We start from the raw sequence: 24,182 nt of genomic DNA, 5'->3' as shown, positions 1-24,182 counted from the left end.
TTATATGACGGTTAACGATGGTTGGTGTGCTGAACTTGAGGGATCATACAAAGTCTTTTAATACAACAGACTTCATGCTAATCGTAGAAAGTAGAGGAGAAACAACATTAAAACAATCAACTGTTGAGAACATAAGGTCAATTCAATGGAATTTTATGTATGGTTGTTAATATTAAATTGACGATATTTATATGTGCGATGCTTCCATTTTGAAATTACATTCTCTTTCTACGCAACAATAAAATATTTAAATGAAATCCTATCTGAAATTCTTGATTCTATAAATGTTTTGCAAAACCGATCCGACGAAAAACATTATATTTTCTATATAATGTACGTTATGTACGCTACGCATATACACCGAACACAATATCGCGTATTTTCCACATATATATATTCAAATAGATTTTATCTCGCATTGGTCATTGCGAACGTTGTGTTTTGGATTTATTTCTTTTACAAGATTTTTAGTAATAAGAAGCGATATATATTACGATACTTAAGGTATGCCTTCAATAACACATTATAATATCGAGCACAGAGCCTCTAACAATAAAAAAACTACGATCCACAGAATGCTCACACGTTAAAAACAACAAAATAATAAAACGAACAAAAAAATTCAAATTAATTTGAGCTTCAAGAAAAACGGTGAGTGTGTTGGCGAAGCAATAATTATAATATGTATCCATCCAAGGTTTATGTGATGTGGTTGCACTCTTTGAATCACCATTGCCCTATGGCATTTTATTATGTTGCAAAGTTTATCCAAAAGATTAATTACACTTGCATACACTTTGTGTCTCATTTCAGATCCTTTGATCAATATTTACACGAACAACATGTTTTAAGTTATGCGACGTAAATAAAAATCAAATTTACATTTCGTATTTTAGCGATTCACAACAGCAGAAAAAAAATCGATTCTATCGATCACATTTAACTGAATATTTCATACCCAATTTCAAATACACGTTCTTACATCGCAGTAAAAAAAAACGAAATAAATAAAAATTACGAACGCGCTAAATGCGGAATTCAAACACTTTTCATACCGAACTCGAGCACGTTGTCTTCGTAACTGACACCTTACTACATTGAAAGAGATGGCACAACCTTGCTTCGAACATTATTAACATCTACCATACCATTCTTTCATTTATCTTCGTGAATAAAGGTGATCTCGTGGTATAGTTTGAGCGGCGAGGTATAGTCGGTTAAATTTGTTTATGTTCATGCGGAAGTATGTGTGACGAGATCACATTGATCGAATATGAAAAAAAAAATCGCTAGTTGGTACTGAGGCTATAAAATGACAAGTAAAATGTAAACCACAGAGTGAATATAACTTAAATGGGATTTCTGTACATCGTGAGACAACAAATACCATTGAAGCCATTTAAATACGAATTTTTGCTTGGAGTGTACGCATATCCGTGGAAGGGAAATGTTTTAAATTTATTTCAATATTAGATTTCGTTGTGAATTTCATTGACTGTGCTGCTGATCATTGTGTTTATAATCTTGTAAGATCTTTTACAGGCGGGTGTATAATCTATAAATCGATAACGACGACGAATATACGAAGATCTAGCTAACGCAATACTATATAATATCAAATGCTTATTATAATATATGCAGTCAAAGATAGCATGCAACACTGTTGAAAATACTTATATCAATTGAAGTAATAGAATAGACTGGAGGAATAGAGTATAGAAAATTTTTCTCATAATACACTTTTCGTCTGTAAATGCTAAATGCCGTACTGATTTTTTGCATTTTACATAAAGCTTCAAGAATAAAATTGTAAACTTTTGTTAAGCAAGGTCTTATTCAAAATGCCGAGGAAATGCGTACTAGGATTCGTACCACGGACTAAAAGTCTTTTTTGGCGTATTCGATTTTAAAACTCGCCTTCGGCTCTTTCTGGAAACCTCTCACACGCTAAAAAAAGACTTTTAGTCCTAGGTACGAAATGCACTTTATGAGTGTTCCTTCTAGGCCTGTACTATATTGCTTGAACTAAAAAATTTAAATTTATATCACCTACTTCGAGCTGAAGAATACTTTTTTGCTTGATTCAGATTTTTAATGAACTACTCTGTTCTCTTCCCGTTCACTAAATTATAAATCTAAATTTTTAACCAAACAGCCAGAAGGCACTGTTCAAAGTACACATCATATAAGTTAACAAATATCGGTAACGTACCAAACAACTAGATCCATTTTATTATCAATAATTTATTTTTGAAAGTTATCATCGCTAAAGTTGTAATTATATTCACATTTGAAGTCCACGTAATTAATCTAGAGTCCACCCACTTCATAAATTTGAAAAAGAAATCCATTTGTTTCTAACTGCTATTAGTATAACTCTTAACTCTTCTCCTATGTTGTTGGTAAGATAATATTTTAATATCAGAATCTCTTCATGGTTAATTCACTTTTTTGAATGGTAAAACTACAAATACCTCACAGTCGACAATGAATATTAATGAACAAACAGATCTTTCGATTAATAAGTCGTAATATGAAGAATGAAAAAAATATTTTAATTTTTAACGTTTAACGAAAGACCTTAAGCTAGAGCCAATTAAATTTTGATAAATTTTTACCAAAGTCAATTTATCGGTCAGAAGTCATATTTTACCAGAATTAATTGCATTATGTAGACGAATTAAGATGTTTTTATTTAAATAATTTTCATATTTTTATTTATGAGTTACGTTTATCGATATGTTTCGGCATTAATAGGCATTATAATTAATGTGAATGGATAATAATTCCGAGATACGGTTTTTATTTCCTTCAGCATGATCGATACTATTTGATAAATTAACAAATCATATTTGTTGAAACCATTACTTTACTTCATGATTACGAAAATTTAACACAAGTAAATCATACAAAAATAAATAAACAAATCAACCAACAAAACGATAAAATTAATTACATTTTTCCATTAACCCTAAACCCAATGCATGGTTATGGATAACGAAATGTATGAGCATTTTCAATAAAAGGATAGTCACATATTTCATTTTCATCTTCTAACAATTTAACTCGGACATTACAGATGCAGCAATTCTGAAACTAATACAGTCCTTTCATTTTTGAGATGTGCAATTTATGCAATAACTGAATTTACCAGCTGGTTCACACTTTTGTATAGTAAAAAATATATTTGCACAGTGTACAAATAGTACGGTAGTGCAGCAAAAACAATATTTCACTGATGAATTCATCTGTAGCACTGCACATCTCAAACTATTTTCTGCTGTGTCGGGAACGGTATATGAAAGATATCTCCAAGCGACATTTCATACCTTACCAATGTTTACCAATAACATTAACTGTACAGCTTCTCTTTGAGGTATAAATTACATTAGAACAACTAAAAATAAAATGTTCCAGTGGAACAGAAGAGAATTCTGTTTCACCCTTACCTTGCACTTTGTTAAAATTAAAAAGAAGAAAGGAAACAGTAATCAACAATAGACACAACCTCCTATATAGGATATCAATAGATTAAAAATCAATTATTTAATAATGTATAGCTCGAACGAAGCAACGATAAACTGAAATTAAATGAAGGGATAAGTGCATCACAATTAAACACACCATTTTGTGTCCGATTATTAGATCATTCTTTTCTCTTTTGATGCAGCGAACTGCTTTATATCGCTAATTGTGTTATTCGATCGCATTAAATTTTAGAGTCCGTTATTATCAACAAGTAAATTTATATTCGATTACGTTACGAAACTTTAACATTTAATCAACAAAAGGTGGTTCGACGATAAACTTTTTCATTTATTTAATGATAATCCAAAGAATGCATTTCGCGCCGTACACTGTGCAGCGCATATAGTCAAAGTTATCGAGAATAATACACATATACATAGTGTAAGATGTGTAAGATTATGGAATGAAATTGAATTTTATTCGATTAAAGGTGCTGAAAAACAATTCTTTGTGATACCGTTGATCAGAGGCGGACTTAAATGTTCTTTCCTGACATTCTAGCAAGCATTCCTTTCTTTTTTGACTTAATGTAAACTTCTTCAATAAACCGTGTGTTTAGGCTAGGCAAGGTCTTAAGAAAAAAACCTTTTGATAAGAAGAATTTTGATGTTCTACAAAGCCGTTAAAAAATATTTTAGTTGCTCTTGACAATATAGATATAGTTCATAGAACTCCTTATGTAAGACAATGGTAATGAATACCTAAATCCGCCTATGTCTTGTGAAAAGAAAGCAATAACAAGTAACAAGGTGTTGCAATATGTAGTTTAGTAAATGAAAATATTTCTTACTTCCTCATTTCATTTAACGCCGTTGAAAAAAAAAAGATTCTGATTACAGACTCTGAATTCCATAATCTATACTGCTGCATACATTTTCATGTTCATTTATGGACAATTCTCATATGAACAATTTTGTGTGAAAATAGTGGATCTTTCCAACATAATTGACAGTAGATATAAAACATAAAATGAAATTGGAAGAAGGTTCTTTAAATCATCGAAACATGTAAATTGCAGTTTCTCCTACCAAAATGTCACTCTTATTACAAAATAGTTGTGTCATGCTTCCAATTTTATTATGTCTGCTGGTATAAAGGGATTTTATATAAGAAAAATCGGAGCAGTTTGTCTATTGCATTTCTCCATCGGAACGTTTCTACTTACTAAGCTTCTGAATAATGCCTGACTCATGTTCACAGAATTCTTTTAAGAATAAATCGTTCATGCAGTAACTCCAATCATCATATTATACCAAACTCTCAATCAATTGAACCGAGAAGACAAATTTCGATGTATTATTTCACTTCTACTTACGTCTAATGTCGCAGAGCTCAATAAATATGGATGTGAACATGTAACTAGACCACTGTGAGTGCTCATTTGTGACAAAGATTCAGCCATGCAGGATTTCACCATCGTTAATAATGACAAATGACATTTCAAATTTATACCACAACTAAATACAACGAACCCTTTTCCTTGGTCCCACATGATGAACAAGAAATTGCTTTCATTAAAGCAGCATCCATAACATAACGACTAGTTGTAGCTGATTCTTCGTGTACTCTATGGTATTATGGCTTATAACCGAAAACTTCATCATCGATAAATTGATATTTATTACGAACCTATTAGTGTTGGTCGAAAAGGTTAATTAAATCATAATAGCATTTGCCGATAACACGTTGCATCTGAGTGGATAGAATATTTATCTGTTAATGAAACTCATCCACCTATTCGACCTATGTAGAAAAATAAGGATTGGACGTATTATATACAAGGAGGATATTACGCTACTTCTGTGTGTAGGCAATTTTCACTGTACCGTCATAAACTATTATGTCGTACTACAGTAACCGAATGTGTTCACCTCTATCTATTTTTATACGAAAATTTTATTATGCACGACGCAAGACATTTCAAAATTTATAGAAAAGTTTTATTTATGAGTTGCATGGCATGGCTGGAATTTCAATGAAAATAAATTCTAAATTCTAACATAATCAGCAACATTCCACAATGTAAAAGGCTTTTTATAAATGAAAGGTACACCTTTGTGATACATCCTTCTTACAATGCTTTGGATAATTCTTCCATCACATAAAACACTTAGTGGGTAAGATGAGACTAAAGTCGAACGAAAACTAGTTTGTTGATAAATTTTTGTTTTTAATAAATTGATGTATCGCGCAGCGCGTATTCATGTGAGCAAATTGCATTTTAAATTTATTTAATTATCATATAAGACCGAATTCATAACATAAATCGGACTCTATTCCCTACCTAGATAATGGGTCGTAAAATTTGCATATAAATGGAAACGTTGCGCTTTATCATTGGTAATTACTCGTGCAATTATGACATGATATTCCTGCTGAACTACACATCCACTGTCCGAGTATAATGCATACATGTATTAAGTGGAGGTGGTTAAGTGTTTTCGAAGAAGTTACACAATACCAATGACTCTCAACGATATATTTTCTGCATTCGAAGCATTAATTCAATGATAAAGAATAAAGGAATTCCGAGATGTTTACGATTCTCAAAATTATCCGTGTTACCATAAAACGAACTTTGCATTGCCAATAAAAAATTTTCAAAAATTTATCGATTTTGTTTATGGCCACCCCATTAGTGTGCATAATATTCCCTACTATCTGCAATATATTTTAGCATAGTGCCGAACAGTCAATAAAATATAATATTTTATACGATCTAACCGGCGCAACGTGCGTTGAACTTGTATATAATTAAATTTAAATCAAGAGTTAATTGATTTTGGTAATTTAATTTCATTAATGATGCGATTATAATTAATCAAAAAAAAATATTAATCAAAGTGATAAGTATGTTGTCCATTCAATCAGTAACATAAATCCGTCACAATTTTTTTTTCATGCAACACAAACAACAATGAATTACAAAGTGTTGCAGAGACATATTTATGTAGTTTAATCAGTATATGACTCGGCTGATATACACACAATCGAGCATAGTATGTGTATATCAAGAAGCAAGAGCAATATTCAAAACTAGTTTCTTCCATTTAAATTAATGCTTACATTTGCACATGTACGGATTTTTAATGGCATTTTTACAGCTCCTCCATTTTCAGTATTTTCTTGGCAAATTGTCGGTTGAATTAAAATAATAACAGAGTGGTGTTCAGTAGACTGAGATTATTTTTTTCATTTTAACTTTTGAATTTCTCGCGAATGTGCATTGATCTATTCCTTTGTTTATATTAAATCGAATTCTATTCACCTCTACCTCGAAAAGGGAAATCAGAAATTTTAGTACAAGCTTTGCACATAATTCGAGACTTGAGTCACCCTATACTTAGTTTTACTTAATGGCATAAGACATTTCCATAGAGATTTTAATTCAAATGTTTTTTTTTTCACCTGTTTCGTTTGTGCGATAAGGCAAAGTATAAAAACAATGCCCTGCATTCTTGTAATGTAACGTGTCAACTGGAACTGGATAACTGTTCTATGTTCTACCAGAACGCGAAAGGGGAGAAGTAAAAATGTCGGTTACAAATGCTTTAAGAAAATTGAAAAAAAAAACTCTCTCGAAGTCTCTATCGATCTCAAGCACTGAAAGATGTAAACGGCTTAAAACGTAGCCTTTTACAAACAGCAAGAGAATACTCTTTATTGAAAGGATCGTACAGACAGATGAAAAATTTAAATAGAAAATTGAATTTTTGGCACTCCTTCTCAAAATGTATTGGCAGATAAATCTCTCTGGAAGACTTGATATGAGGGATTCTTTTGAAAATCCACCTATCAAAATCGGACCCATTTCGTCTGGGATGGATAAATACATGGTTTGATAGGTCTTTGCCAGTAGACCTCAAAACAGGCCTCACACAGTCTCGAGCCACACCTGGTTGCTGGTGGAAGATCTCCGAAGTTGGAAAAATAGTGATTTTTATCCGAATTTTTTGGCCGTTATAAATGATCGTTTCGGTTGAGAGTGGGCTCGTTGGAAAGCTGAGCTTAAGTACTTTCGGGACATGCCTAGTTTGATTAGATTCATTGTTATGTTTCCAAAAATTTGCAAGAAAAATTTTCAAAATCTGTTTGAACTTTAGAAAGGTCTGGGCTGGTACTGATGACGCTTAATGTGAACCTAACATGCTAGTCGTAACACGCATCGTCTAAGCTTTCCATCGATACCTCATTTGCAGTGCTGGTGATTGCTGGAGAGTTTTACGAGTAGCGGTTGTACTAACATAAAATTCTGTTATGTCGGCAATCACCAGCACTTGAAATGAGGTACAAACGGAAAGCTACGTAAGCTATGTTACGACTAGCATATTAGGTTCACATTAAGCGTCATCAGTACCAGCTTAGACCTTTCTAAAGTTCAAACAGATTTTGAAAATATTTCTTGCAAATTTTTGGAAACATAAATCATTCAATCTAATCAAACTATGCATGACTCGAAAGTACTTAAGCTCAGTTTTCCAACGAGCCCACTCTCACCCGGAACGATTATTTATAACGGCCAAAAAATTCGGATAAAAAAACACTATTTTTAAAACTTCGGAGATCTTCCACCAGCAACCAGGTGTGGCTCGAGACTGTGTGAGGCCTGTTTTGAGGTCGACTGGCAAAGACCTGTCAAACCATGTATATATCCATCCCAGACGAAATGGGTCCGATTTTGATAGGCGGATTTTCAAAAGAATCCCTCTATACCTTCACTTATTTTGTGAAAAGTTATCGTTCGAACTTTAAGCTCATCTCTATATAAATAAATATGTTTCTTGGACAGAATCCAAAATAAAACGAAAACAATTTGTCACGACTAAACAATATTATCAAATGATTTTGAAATAGAGTAGCATTATAGCTACATATACTGAAAAAATGATCGATTCGAATTTAATGTGGATGTTTAAGTATTTTCTGCTATCCAATTTCTAATATGGTTAAGTTACAATATCGATATGGTTATTCCAAGCACTTAAACTAAACAAAACATGTAGCCGAATTCAAAGAGCTATTTGATCGATCGATTGTCAAGTGATATTGATTGATAACTTATCTTCGAATTGACATTTTATTTACGACGATATAAATACGGAAGCCAATTTATAACAAATCAATTAATATGATCGGCTTGTTATGTTCGTTGGCAAGTAGGGAGAAACCGTACGTATAGACATGTAAAGACGAATTAATCGAAATAAGACGAGCGTTCTGCTAAGGCATTTGCTTTGTCAATCGAACAATAATAACAATAATTATTTGTTAATTTGAAGCTCGCATCAATCAACCTTTTTGTATTCCACAAATTCCTTAGAAACATAGCTAATTCACATTAAAACAAAATAATAATTAAAAAAAATATTAAAGAAAATTATTACAAATTGCTTGCAAACACGAACTCATCAAATGTTAATCAAAGTTGTAAATAAATTACCCCGAGACTACATAATTCATTTCTTGTGGTTTGTGTGTACGTCTTGTTCCAATGTACGTACATAAGATTTCACACACTGAATGCACATATGTGCATTTGATATTAAAAGATAGTTATACACAAAATAAAAATTTATATCACAATGACTCAACGACAGTTGCTGGCGCATTTTTTCCCCTGTTTTCAATGTAATTATTTCCATGAAATTGAAAAATTTAATTGCATTGTTATACCCACATAGAATCACAAGAAATTGATCTTTACCCACGGTATTTGTATGGTTGCAGTCACATAAACTTTAATTCCGCATCAGATTTGCAAAAAATGAACTGACGACTTCAATTTAACATGAAATAAACATACAATTTCCTATCATCTGCTACCTGCTACAAAACGTGAATGGAGAGTTCATTAGGAAGTGTTCACAAAGTCTTAGAATAGAAGCATCCTAATGGTTTATTAGTTAACTAAAAGTTTTGCCATATTTCTAACGAATTAACTATTATTCAATTATATTCAAAGTTGTAAGTTTTATGACCGCCCAGAAGTTTGGAAAAGGTTTGCTAAATTTGAAACTTTGTTTCGCAGAAAAGGGTATAATTGATTTCGTGGAGTCGAACAGACTGTCAAATTTCAAATAAACTGTGAGAGACTTACTTTTTTCCATTTTAGTATTTTAATACTTATACTTTTAAGCCGCAACTGCATTCTCTTCTTTATCACAAAAGAAATGTGGGAGAAGTTTTCATCGTTTGATCGTAAAAGGAGAGCTGAAAGGCGAAAGAGTGGGGATGCAAACTATCGAGCCTGTTCCTTCTTTGTATAACATCTTTCACTTCATTAGTATAACTACATTCTACTTAAAAAAGAGGGTTGCCGATCGTATGGCCAAGCAGCTTCCTATTAGTCTATCAATCTAACAATCACATTGTAATGACAAAAGATACTCCACAAAACTATAATTTCCAAACTAAGACTTGATATCATTTCCATGTGTTCCCTCCTATAAACTCACAATTTTCATAAATTTACAATTATCAATTAAATTAGCAATTATGAACAATACACAATGGAATGAGAAGAGAATCTTTTGTTACCAGATAAAATCTAGTTCGAGAGATCAACAAAGTGCCTTTAAATTTATTTTATTAAAAACAATTTCCAGCATAAAATACGAAAAAATAGTGCATCTCGAAACACATGGTAATAATAATGGTGATATAGGATTATCGTGTATGCCGTGTATATATAAGTGACGATACTCTTATTCACAGCCATCAACTTGAAAGTATCTAAAACAATAACGTAAAAAAAGTACAATAACCATAAAGTTGGATTATTTATTGAAATTATTTATTATTCTCGTTCGTTGAGTGAGAATTTGAACCGTTTTTCAATGATTTTACAGTTCCAATCACACGTCATTATGGAATTGATGATATGATCTAAAATCTAAAAGCAATATGAGAAGAAATAACCTTACCATAGTTCATTACATGTTGTTTAGATTGGAAAATTAATTTGATCCTGATTGCCATTGGCATACCGAAGCGAATAATTACCTGAAAATAACATGAAATTGAAATAATTAGTTTGTTTGTTAACGTATTAGTTAAGGGTCAATTTATTCTTTTCATAAATAAAGTTTTTTTTTTTCAATTTTCATCTTTAATTTCAAATCGAAAAATATTGTCGTCTACAGTTCGGGCATGTGTGACAAATTGTAAAATTGAAAAATTATTTCATTGGACACACCTCGAATGTACGTTTAAGTATTCCAATTTGAGTGACTTGAACAAATGAATTAATGAACAAAGAAATGTGGGAACACTGAGCAGGTCGCCTTTAATTCATTATTGTCCATTCAGAGAGACAAAGTCAATTCAACGTTTTCGGTAGTCATAAATTCAACGGTCATGCATTAATAAACTTATTAAGTTTTATTACTGTAATACGCGTTGGGCAACACTGATACAGGTATATACAATATACAAAAAATAATTCCATAAATTGTGTCCTTCATCATTAATATCATCTAGAACGAGGGGTGACTCACTTCTAGATTAAATGGATTAAATGGATTAAATGGTATTAAATGGATTTAATGGATTAAATGGATTAAATGGATTAAATGGATTTAATGGATTAAATGGAATAAAAATTGGATTAAAAGGATTAAATTCTAAAAAAGTTCATTTTACCAAATACTGTAAAAGTCTTAAAAATGGTTGATTTTGATCGAACCACGTACTACAACTCATACTACAATGTTAAAAAGCGAAAAAATCCACTTTTAGGAGTTTTTGGTGTAAAGTGGATTAAATGGATTAAATGGATTAAATAAATTTAATACCATTTTTAACAAAAAAAAAAATCCTATACCTCACGAGTACTTAAACGACCTGGGGATCGTGCAAATCTAATTTTCGTAATTAGTTTACAAATTTTTCAGGTGGGTAGCCTAATTATTTCGGTAAAACTAAATTTTTTTTTTGGATTAAATGGATTAAATGGATTTAATGGATTAAATGGATTAAATGGAAGTGATTCACCCCTCGATCTAGAATCTAAAAATATTGTCATTGTTGTATTAAACACTAGATGATGCTATAAAGAAAGTAACAGATTTACTAATTACAACTTCAGGCCGATGCTAAAAGACCTATACTATACTATAGTAAGTGCGAGAATATCGTTCTAGGCATATAAAGAACTTTTGTCATCTGATATTTAATTACCGCTGTACCTTTTGGTTTTAGCATAGCAAATGTTACCCTGCTGAAGTAAATACAAGACTTTGCTTGAATCTACAGCAAATATGTCGATCAAAAGAAGTAACAGATTCGATAATACTGATGATGTGTGTGAACGATTAAATGTTGAGATGTAATTGAATAAGCTATTGTGTGGATGTTTTGACCGACAAAATAATTTAATACGACCGATAAGTGACCGATGAAACCATTATCGTTAGAATTAATCATCAACTACAGATTAAAATGTTGGTTGGCACTACCGATAAAAAATTTCTTGTTTGAAGTCTTGTTCATAATTCCAGCACGAAATGCCAACGACTTTCATCTTACTTACTTTTTTCTTCTACCTAATGCAAGTAAAAGTTCCGCCACGCAATAGTTCTAAGCGCAAATAATTGCGTCTCACCTCACTCATGTTACATCGGCAGCTAAAGTGAAAAGAGGAGTAAGAAGTAACACTTGTTTCCATAGAATCGTTATGCGTACATAAACGAATTTCCTGTATCGATACATTAACAGTTTGTAACAAATTTTCATTTTATCTTGAAAAGAAATTACGTTGAAACTATTAGCACTTCAAATAGCATAACATAACGTGTGTGTATGATAGGTATGAAACGATGATGTTCTTTTTTGTGCTGTTCTAAGATATAATAATATCCTTATCTCCATGGTAACATTCTCTAAAATATTATTTGTATTTTGTTCGACGAAGTTGAGCAAGGTTAGGTTATATATAGTATAACCTTTTATGGTTTTAATACATATAAGTTAGATCATAATCAAAATTGAGTTTGTTTTATTCTCAGGAATTATTGAAATTATACCTTACATATTATACATTTAATCAGCAATCTATTCGACGCTGTATTATATACACACACACCATTTTGTATGCTACTTCTTGGGCTTCGTAAAGCACAGACAAATGCTTAGAGGAAAACAAAAAAATAAATTCTGAATAATAAAATCTTATTAATAGAAAAAACTTGTGATTTCAATCTACGATTAATTCAGTCAAGCTCAATAATACAGATTTCCCATATCTAGTTGTTTGTACAAAGCACAAATTTGTCGTTTTACTTGTTTATGTTAATCAATTAAACGAGGAAGACATTTGCTTTATGTTAAGGATAGTTTAACAGTTTCGTTTTAATTTATTGTGAGACCGTTAAGTAAAATGTGAATGGATGTCGAAGCTGTCTATAAGTTCACATTTGAAGATTGGTTTATCAACCTTTCTCACACCGCGTGAATATCAGGAGTATTGAGTCAATACATTCATAAAAAATCTTTTACTTCATTTTTTGAACACAGCACACACAGCACTTTAGTCAAAGTTTGTTTTTCCCGTCGTTAGAGATAACAGTTTAACAAACGTCTGTAAACAGTTAAGATTTATGCAGGGACTTTTTTGGAAAAACATTTTCACCTATTTTTCTAGATTTTCCAACATTTTGCCAAATTTTCCAATTAAATTAAAAATGCCAATTAAAAGCTATTCCACTCTATTCCACTTTGAACATAACAGATTGTTATGCCTTATATAAAAGTCATATGCAAAATATTGAAAATTCAACACAATAGTAGCCTGGACCATTAGCCATACTCACGTTATAAAAACTTGTTTCAAAACTTCCAGAGAAACTTTCGTTTCTCTATATTTGATACTAAACAATAACTCTTGCAATAGCTCTGGAACATCATAATTGACAAAAAATGGTTTGGGTTTCTGAATCGTGCAACGTAATCAAAGTTTACGTGCATAGAAACGCATGCTATAATGCATAGAAATGCATACATTTTCAATTTCGTTGCGTGACGCAGAATCAATTTTTTTTCAATTTTGATGTTCCAGAGTTATTGTTTAGTATCAAATAGAGAAGCGTATTCCTCCGGAAGTTCAGGACTAGATTTTTTTTAACGTGAGTAGTACTACTGGAAAATACACGTTTCAACAGAGTATTACAAAAGGTAAAATTCCATTCTCATACATGGGGCTTTTCCACACTGATGTCAAATTTTGAAAATTCCATTGTCTATCACACCCGAAAGCAATCTTCTTTTAATACTAAATCATTGTTTTCATGTTACTATGACTATAATGGCTGTCGTCAGACATGATCAAAAATGTATGTGAAAACCGAATTCCCGTAAGTCAATTGATGCTATCCATGATATTTAACAGAATGCACAAAATGTGGAATGCCCTTTGAGTGACATCGATGCAATATAACACCGAAACATGCGATGTGTCTAACAAATTGACTTATAGATTATATATTGAGGTAAATGATTCACTTGATTACGAAAGTCTCAAAGATAGCGAAAGCATTGTACTAAAACATGTTTACCTCCTCGTCTACGTTTTTGTACCTTATGCTGTTATACATTATCAGTCCATGTAAATCTCAAGACAGCGAAAGCACGAATATTTTCTACTTCGAAAAATTCCCCAATTGAAAAATATGCAAATCAGTCGCATAATTGAATTTATGCAGAGAGAACAATGTGAGAATGAAAATGAAGAAATTACGTTCGTTTTAATGGCACACAAACTTTGTGATCGATACGACGAGGAAACAATATTACCGGCAAATCATTCGATTCGCATGTAGAAGCGTTAGCTGAAATGCAATTTAGATTTAATTAAAGATATCACATCATTTACAGTACATTAACTCACACTCATTTGTTCAATTACATTGATGAGTTTATCCATTCATGCATTATATGAGCACAGTGCCGAGAGCAGTGGCATCATGTGTGCATAGAAGATGAACTACTTTATCTATACTTTATTATCAGCAGATGGTCGAACTTATTTCATCAAAATGAAATGAGATTTTGCTACAGTTGAAAAATCGTCCAAGGTAAATTCCAATACAGAACCTAATTTGCGATGGGTATTAAGCCATCAACCCATGAAGCATATCCTATTGGAATTGATAGTTTCGGTTGTATAGTTTCAGCCATGAAAGGAAAGGTATTTGAACACCTGATAAATAAAAAAAATCACATAACTACCCATCGTGCCTGAACAATGTATGAAATAACTTCCTTTTGAAAAAATGACAAGTCCCGAAAGTGCCACAATAGACACAATTTTCATGAATATTCAAAATCCTTTTTAAGTGGTTTTGATGGTAATCTCAACATTTAATTAGATTCCTCTTGATACGAACGAGCGTCTAAACTTTGTCTTCATTTAATAGACTTATAATATAGGAGTGGAGTTTAGGTACAACTACTGCGAAGGCGTTTTCACGTTTATAAATTTTATACACATTTTCCATTGGCGTATACTTAAGCCCATATTTTCTCTACTTCACTCTGCTAACTGTCTCGGTGCAAAATGTTTTGTGTTATATTCCAAATCTTTCGTGGATTATCTCGGTATATAAAAGGTATTTATATCAACGTCTTATTGTTGTTTCTAATGAGATATTTCAAATGTAAGACTTTCTTTGCAAAGTGAAATAATTAAGTGAAAATTAAGGCAGTGTTTTTGGTATTGAAATTAATTTTCTGTTATAATGATTAACATGTACATTACCCGTCTGTATCACAGTAACATTTACATATTAAGTTATGCACACATAAAGGTTATATTGAGTCCTTTGAAATAAAACGTGATTTTGTTGTGGCCGTGCCACACGACTGAATTGAATATGAATAGAAAGCCATAGAGAAGCAGAAAATAATTTATTCAGAAAACTCTTTTCAAGTTGAGTCTTATAATGTGTGCTCTGGGGATGTAATGCATACCGTTGGTGCTGGTGCGTCAATTTTACTTGCGAAAGCATTATCATCACCATTATAATCGAATATACCAAACCGACTAAAAATTGTGATGAATTATAGTGGAAGATCGACAGAACTTCAGAATAGTGATTTACTAAAAATAATTAATAATGATTTACAGGGGCAAACAAAAACCGTTTTATGTTCTGCATTTCAGGCCGACTGACAGATACCGAAGACATGTGGACTCCAACGGTTAACTCACATTAAGTGTAACGTTCAACATCGCCTGAAATTGTTGGAGGGAGGAATTAACACATACACAACTCCCCAGTTCATAAGGTTATCGTTTGACCAATATATATTAATATACCAATACGCAGAAGCAGATCGATCAAATTCTAAAGGTACTGAAACAGCAAACTGACACTTATTTAAATTAGTATTCACCAATCAAGGGCCATGTTCAGTGTCCGTCGATGAGAAAATTTTATACAAGGAATGTGACCACGTCTTTGTAGCTGACAGCCGTCATAATAACAAATAAATCAAGAAAAAAGCGACCGAATAGAAGAAAGAATTTAGGTGTACCAAAACCATATCGAAGTCGTCGTTTCACCTCAACTCAAAAGAATATAGTCAAATGTACAATCTCCTGGTACGGAGACATCAGTGCATGGCGACTTATCGGCTATAAAGGCAAGCAAATTGAAACCTTAATTTGAAATAAAATCGTGCAACTATCTTATGGTTCTTCTACTTAATGCAGGTTTTAACGCACTCCTCAAGCAGCCGATACACTCTAGTTTAATGAGACCGACCAATTTCAACCAAAATGACAATGACAACAACGACATCAGAAGCCCATCATTCGGTGAATCATCATCATTCGATGACATTCAATCAATTCTAAACAATTATAGTCCATTGAATTGGACACAATATAGTCTTCGTTAGAGCGGGACGGAATGGTAGAAATACCTGAGAACCATAAATTGTTGGTGATGATCGTAAAATCTCTGAAGGTCTAACGATAAATCAATTCCACCGCCAACCCCTATTTACATGCTTATTGGAATGAAAGGTAATTTTTCTTTCGTCATGGAGGCCTAATCAAACAACCAATTATATGGGGAAGAAAAAAGTTCATGCAAGACAAAAATCAAAATTGTAATAAGACATGCCATTCACCGAAAGAAAAAATCTTCTTCGTCGGAAATAATTTACGAAAAAAAGAACCATAAACTCTCGATTGGGTTCCGACCATTTTTCAACATATTTGGGAATTAATTTCTGGTAAAATAAACGAAAAAAAAAATTATGTTTATTACTTCACATTATTATGATCAGCTACTATGAAAAAAGGGGATAGAGCTCACAGCATAGACCACCCATATCGATTGAAATCTTTGAGTAGATCGATAATAAAAAAGACGAAAAAATTCAGAAAAGACATGGTCATTATTATATTTAATAATTTCCTGATATTTTTATTTTCTTATGTTGATTAATGTGACGATCCATCATTATATTGATAATAAAGATTACGATCTATCGGCAAAATATCAAAGAACACGATGTTTGTTATTTTCGATAGCAAATGTTGGGAATAATATTCTTTATACATTAACACAGATCACTGGGAGCATTTATGCATTGGAATATCATTCCAATGCGACAGTATGTTGGACATTTTATGCTCTTTGTGAAAGAGGAAAAATATTCAGAACAGGTATAAGAACGTTTACGTAGCTCGCTTCATTATAGTTTTTTGTTATTTAATTTTCTAGACATTGTGTCAGGTATTCTGATTGAATTGCAATTTTGATAATGGTATAAGCTCTCATGTTTGCAGCTATGATTCTAAGATATAATTGATTGTAAGGTAAAGGCTAACAGTTGTGATTAACATTACGATATGGAAACATTTTTTTGCTGTAAGACTTTACATTACGTTGATTTTAATTAGCATGCACCTCTGTCCTAAATTTTTATTTTGACGATTTGGATTATGTTCCGCGCCTTCGGCTAGGCACATAACTTCCAAATCGTCAAAATAAACATTTTAGACGGAGGTGCATAATCTACTATTGTCGATCTAAGGCAAGAATGAAATTTATATTTTCCCGCACGAGTTGTGATTATTTGATTGTTCGTCAAAGTGATTATAGATTTATTTGGGGGTTTGTCTATTTTAGATATCCTGTGCACTAAACGTTGTTTGGACTGCTTAAACACTAGGCAATTCTTTAAACAAAAGAAGTAACAGCTTTTCAAAATGTACAGTTATTCGCTTCCGTTACATTTTTTTTTATTTCTGCTCAGAATTTGTGCTTAAATGTTAACTTTCACTTTTCAATAACGTTAAGTGTATAACTTCATAACGATTATCTTTTATCACATACACGCGATGTCAAAATTACTTAACTAGAAGTTTAATTCAAAAATTACACTTCAGTTCTGTGTTGTTGTCTCGTTTTCGCTTATGTGATAACATAGAGTACACATTTGTCACTATCAGTACCGGCAATCCTCGACTTCTTCGTGACAAGTGTGTAATATATATTACTTCACGCGCCTAACACATTTCTTATGTTTGCCGTTGGTGGTGGAGATGACTAGCCGTTTTTAAAAGGTTAACCATATAGTCAATATGTAGATTTATCTGCAGAACATACAAATTGTTCGATAGAATTTTGAATGCCCATGGGAATTTCATTGTTTTAAGACAACATTTGTTACAATTTTCACCCTAAATTGATTTGAAATGCCAATAATACTTACATATCAACATCATGTAATAATCCACTAAATTGTATAATTATCGATATAGATAGCGTCAATGTTCAACGGATACCCAGATGTTATTTATATGCGAGTAAAAAAGCTTTATATTCTGTTTTATTATCACAACAACACTTTAATACATTTCACGGCAAACGAAATATATTCTTCATGCATATATGCAACACGTTAATAAACCACAAGAAAATGTAATGCGCAGAGCTTTCACACAATATCACTTGCTGTTTGGTGTTTTTTTTCCCTTTCAAGTGTGTATATCACTTCAAGTTTACTTTGGATTTGGACAATGTAAAATAGACGAAGAAATACTGCGATAATATTTTTTTTACAATTTTTCCGGCTTGCCAATCTACCACTCGTCCTAAGCTAAGTAGCATTATGTTACAGGAGACACAATAAATCACACTGGAAAATTTAACATTTCAACCATAAATTATTTTTCACCTTAGAAATTTGCACTTGTATGCCAATGTATCGTTACAGCACAGTGAAAAGAAGTTGAAAATGGAATTTACGGTTTCTTGGCTATAGTATGGCTAGGTTATATTCATTCATGCATATTGTATTTATTGCAAAGAATCGGTTCGGAATCGGAAAAGATTTTGGTTTTTTAGTGATGTGAACCACTGTGAAAAACGATGAAACAGAAAGAGAAGAGATTATGAAAATTTTGTCGCAAGCGTTTTGTTGAAAAGATTGATTTGCAGATTTGCAATATGTGTGTGTCATTATCGTCACTTCTCGACTATTTGCTATACACTGAGTTTACAATAGAACTCACGTTCTGTTTCAACGGCGAGTTGCCTTATATAATACTTTTTGGAGTAACTTTAACGAAAATTGCTTTTGATGAATTGCAATATGTTTCAAGTTGAAGTGATAAGAATAGTTTTTGGAATTTCTAAAAAAATCAAAGAACTTTGAACTTAAAAACATTTACCACTCAGCCGTGCGTTCAAAGTTTAAAATTAATTCAAATGCGGAACCAATATAAATTCATCTAACTCATTTCAGATTTCCCATCCAGGATAAAAAGACAGCTACCTGATCCCAACACCATAAAATGTTAAATGCTAACAGAATCAAATTTTCCACGAATGTATTTTTTTGCCAACGGCCTAATTGCGAATACCGATGCAAACGGAAAATCCGATTTTGTGCACTGTAATGTAAATATTAGAATTTGTGTGAATGTGCCTCGAGCAATCCACACTTCTGTGAAGCGAGATTAAACACATTTAGCATGAATGTTGCCACATTTTAGCATATCATCAGTGACGGTATAAGGTGGGTAAATTGGCTTTTTCACAAGAAAAACGTTTTTCCATATTGATTAAATCATAAATCATAAAAGAAAACTATGGACAGGCATATCGTCAATATGATAACATCATCTTTTACATTTATAGTGCGCTAATGTTTCAAATCACAGTCATCAACCGTATCGGTATAATTTCCAACTAAAAGTTTATTTCCAACCACAACGTTTCGCAATACCGGCGTAGACTTAACTGAAAGAAATTCCTGCATATAGGCAACAACTTACTGAAAATTTTCAAATTGTTTTATTCTCTTTCACCGAAAATACTCTCTCCCCATTTCTACCACGAGCACTCGTTGCATTATTATTCCAGCCATATATTCTCTGTTACCAATTCTCATTGAAAACTTTGTTGCCGGTATGAATATGCATTAAGATCATTTTCATTCGCCTTAATATAGACTCGTGATTTATTTACAAGTCATATTTATATGTGCGGAGAGAATGAAGAGAGTAAAATTGTTGTGAATTGAGGAAAATATACATAGCATATAGCATAACATATGCCTCGTCATTCACAATAGTCGAAATTTAAGCGTTTATTCGTCTATACAGCACTTTAAAATGAACTACTATACAATATTATGCGCCACAGTGAGTTTGATATTAATGAAAAGTTCATGAAAGTCATGCAATTTATTTGTCTGGGGTAATTTTCAGTAATTAATAAGAATTGTCATTGTATGTTACAAATTCTGAGAATAAATGGTTTTATTCACATTGAAATATGGATGTTAGTTCAATTGTACGAGTTTTAAATGCTTTTATTTTGAATTATGTTCAATTTCATTCATCAGGAATGAACCATATTTGGAATTTATCTGTCGCAACATGTTATTCTGGTAGGAAGCATTAATAACTTAGACGACAAGTAAAAGTAATGTGACATACAACGTTATAGTTTGATCGATTCTAGCGCAATATATTATAATAATGGACGTTTTTGCGCGTTCATGTATGTAAGTAATTTATAGCAACACCATGGACATCTTCAAAACTCGCTTTACTAAAATTAATATATCTGAACTGAATGAAACAAAGAAAATAGAGTTTTTTTTTTGAAGATTTATATAGAGGCCCACATTCTCCATATTTTCCATCACTTATAATCAATATTCCCATGTACTTCGAGCACTTCACGAAGAATGTACTCCAATTCCCTATAATCATTCCCTATGTCATGTCAGACTAGCGAATTTTCCGAAAAAAGGTTTCAATTGAACGATGCTACAAAAACCAAATAAATGGATGAGCTCTGCCTTATGTTCTCTTATGTAGTAAAATGTATGTTGCGGATGAAGAAATAAGAGTTTGGAATAATATGTTAAAAATTTATGTAGACCAAATGACGTTGTACCACGTAGGTCTTGTAATCAGTATTTTGAAAAATTTGACGGCAGCGTATTAAGGAAGCCGCGTAACAAAGAGTTCTAATTCGAAATATTTCCATGTATTTTTAGCGACGCATTGCTAGGCCCTCAGTTGCTTTGAATACGAAAATATGATTTTGTTATAGATTATATTCTTACGGACTAAGAAGCATAACAAAGTTGAATCCGAACGACTCTCACAATAAAACTGTGCCCTATACGCGTCTTACACGGTTTATACATTTTCGTTACAACCTAATGTTATTTTTTACCGTACAAAATGTCAATCGTCATTACACCGGTGATACGTGGATCTTCGAATGATTGAAGTATCAACATACCTGAAAGTCAAAGAAGAAGAGAAATTAGATTTCAATGTGAAAGAATTAATGGTTGGCAAGATACAACAGATATTAAATATAATATTTCATAAGTTAAAAAGGATTACTAGAAACAGAACTAAATATTTTCGCGCTGAGTACAATATTTGCTTCCTGCTAACGGAAAACTATAAATTTTTGTCATAACGAAGTTACATTAAAAATAAATTAAAATCACATGAGGCAGACAATAATTATACGTATGAATGGAAGACTCTGCGATAAACATATAAATGAAATGGTACGTAGAGTAAGTATATTTCACACTCACGAACCTGTGATGATTATCGGTTAAGAGTTAATGGATGAAAAGAATTGGAAATCTTGTAACGGTCGTCTGTCAAGCGAATAAATGTGTATTAATATCTCTTAGAGCATATATACTGGTTGAGTCAAATGCTGTATTGCTCTAAAATTTGACGATCACCCATTATAGAGTGCAATGGAGCGCCTTCAGCTTAGGATTATGATCACCAACTCGTCAAAATAAACATTTGGATAAATATGCATACAACGCAATTCAAGCAAAAGTGCTTCGAGTGACAACTGCCAAATAGAGTTATATTTTGTATGAAAATTTTTTCCAGATATTTTTAGAGTGACAAATTTTGTTCGATACATTGTTCCGTTTCAGTACTTTATTTAAAGTACCACTCATGCTTGAAGTGCGTTGGTGCATATCATTTTTTATGTTGCTATATAAAGATAATCTCTCCGAGCTGGTGCATAATGTTAGTCTTACCTAACAGAGACATATAAAAGAAAATTAAACAATTGGTTTCGATAGGTGATATGTCAAAATTTGTATGGTAATTTAACTTTACCTTACTAAGGAGGTAAAGTGAAGTTTCCCTCTCCAGGGACTGCACTCGGGAAATAATTTGATGTATCGTATCACGGTGAGTAATAGTACCTCGGGCTGAAGCGATCGGATGCTTTTACTCATATGGATACGAGATATCAAATTACTTTCCTCATATAGTAATGTACTAGAGTTCGATGGGTGACACTCTGTTTGACATTCTCTTCAAACACTGTCGGTATATGATCCATATTTTCGCTGTGTCAAAAAACAAACGCTTTTGGAGTGCAAGTGTTTTCATTTTTCAAAATAACATTTCAAATTACAAACGCTACAAACATGGTAACTTTTACGGATAACTGAAATCAAAATCGCAAAACCTTTTACTGAAAATCATTTTTTTTTTCATTGAAGAGTGGGACAGATGGAGAAACTAGCAAGACGGTGGAACAAGTTATTGATCGGAGACTAGTCAATGGTGCAGTCGAGTATTACATAAAGTGGAAAGGATTCTCATCCGAGTACAACACTTGGGAAAACGAACACAATCTGGATGATGCAGTTGAACTGATGTTACAATTCGACCAGGATAAAGCCAACATTTTGCGAAGCAAATTGGAATGCAATTCAAGCGAACACGACGAAAGCAACAAGCTGCAAGCTGCAAAAGGAGCGGGAGACTGTCACCGAACAAGGCACTGCCAATTCATGTAGCGAAGATGGGGAGGAAGAGAAAAAGGCCATGGGATTCGCTAGAGGATTGCAGCCAAAACAAATTTTGGGTATGATTGATTGAGAGCCTCTCTGTGTGTTTGCGTGAGTAGATTCTAATGCAAATATTTTGTCGTAGATGCATTGGTCGTTAATGGTACGCGGATGTTCTTGATGAAATGGAAAGACTCTGAGGAAAGCGATCTTGTAACCGGTGGAACAAGCAAACATCAGATGTGCAGAAATTGTGATACAATTCTATGAAGCACGATTCCCTTGGAACGTAACTGAGTCTACCAAAAAGGAAGAAAAATTCAACCGACCGCCGACAACAACGTAATTTTTTTCTTTCTCTTTTCTTCTTTTAAATTTTTTTCAATTTCAATTCTAAATGTCTACTTTTGACAAATAACTTTTATGGATTTTTTAAAAATATTTTCTCGAATTTCCCACATTTTTCTATTTGTTTCAAATGTTCGAATGAGCAACCAATAAAGATGCCCTAAGTGAGTAAGTTAAAAATGAATATTTGTTAGAGTGATATATGAAAACCATCTGATATATTTATCGCGAATTTCGACATTTGTGCCAACACTTTTTTATCAATACAAATTAAGTTCTAATTTTCTACAAAAATTACGTACATTAAACCAATCGAATTTATGTGCGACGCCCCCTTTCACATCAGAGTATTTCCTCTTATTCGGTCTAAACTTTTACCGAAAATTTTATTCCAATATTTATCTTTAAATCTGAAGTACACCAAAATGAGTTACTATCCTTGCAAAGCATACACAAGCTAGTGTCATGAAGTCAAAGTCGAATAATTTCGAATTTCTCAAGGGAAGTCACAACCGAATACATTTTAAACTACGGATACAATTAACTCTTCGTCAACAACAATTAATCTTTCTTCAGCTATAATTAATTAGTCAAAGCTCACCAACTAATTCTTTGATTAACGGCAACCCTTCAACAAAGTTTCGTTAAATTTATTTCGTCTGTGTACTGTGTATTTTTGAAACAACGTTCCCGTGACTTTCGACTCGATGCTTATAGGAATACACCAAAATATAACCCTGACTTTGTGTAGCAGCCAAAAAATCACCCTATTGTGTTGAAGGTACGAAATTCAATATGTACATCATTTCTGGATGTTGCTGATTTTAAATACAAAATAATTTGAAAAAGTAGACCATGCAACATTCTCCAGTCGTGTAAGTTAAAATGTGATATGTCTTGCACAGAAATAAATTACGAAAAGGATTCTGACAGCCATATTGCAAGTGATGGGTTTCAGAGGCAAAAAGCGGAAGAGGAAAACA

General features: G+C 32.4%; 1 pseudogene; it reads left to right on the top strand.

The window, feature by feature from the left end:
• The first annotated feature begins 22,136 nt into the window (after nucleotides 1–22,136).
• Nucleotides 22,137–23,193, top strand: LOC119075052 (annotated as a pseudogene).
• Nucleotides 23,194–24,182: the final 989 nt, after the last annotated feature.

Source organism: Bradysia coprophila, unplaced genomic scaffold, assembly GCF_014529535.1.
Source record: "Bradysia coprophila strain Holo2 unplaced genomic scaffold, BU_Bcop_v1 contig_157, whole genome shotgun sequence".
Classification (NCBI taxonomy): Eukaryota; Metazoa; Arthropoda; class Insecta; order Diptera; family Sciaridae; genus Bradysia; species Bradysia coprophila.
The sequence above is the reverse complement of the archived record's forward strand: the minus strand, read 5'-3'. Positions and strand labels throughout refer to the sequence as shown.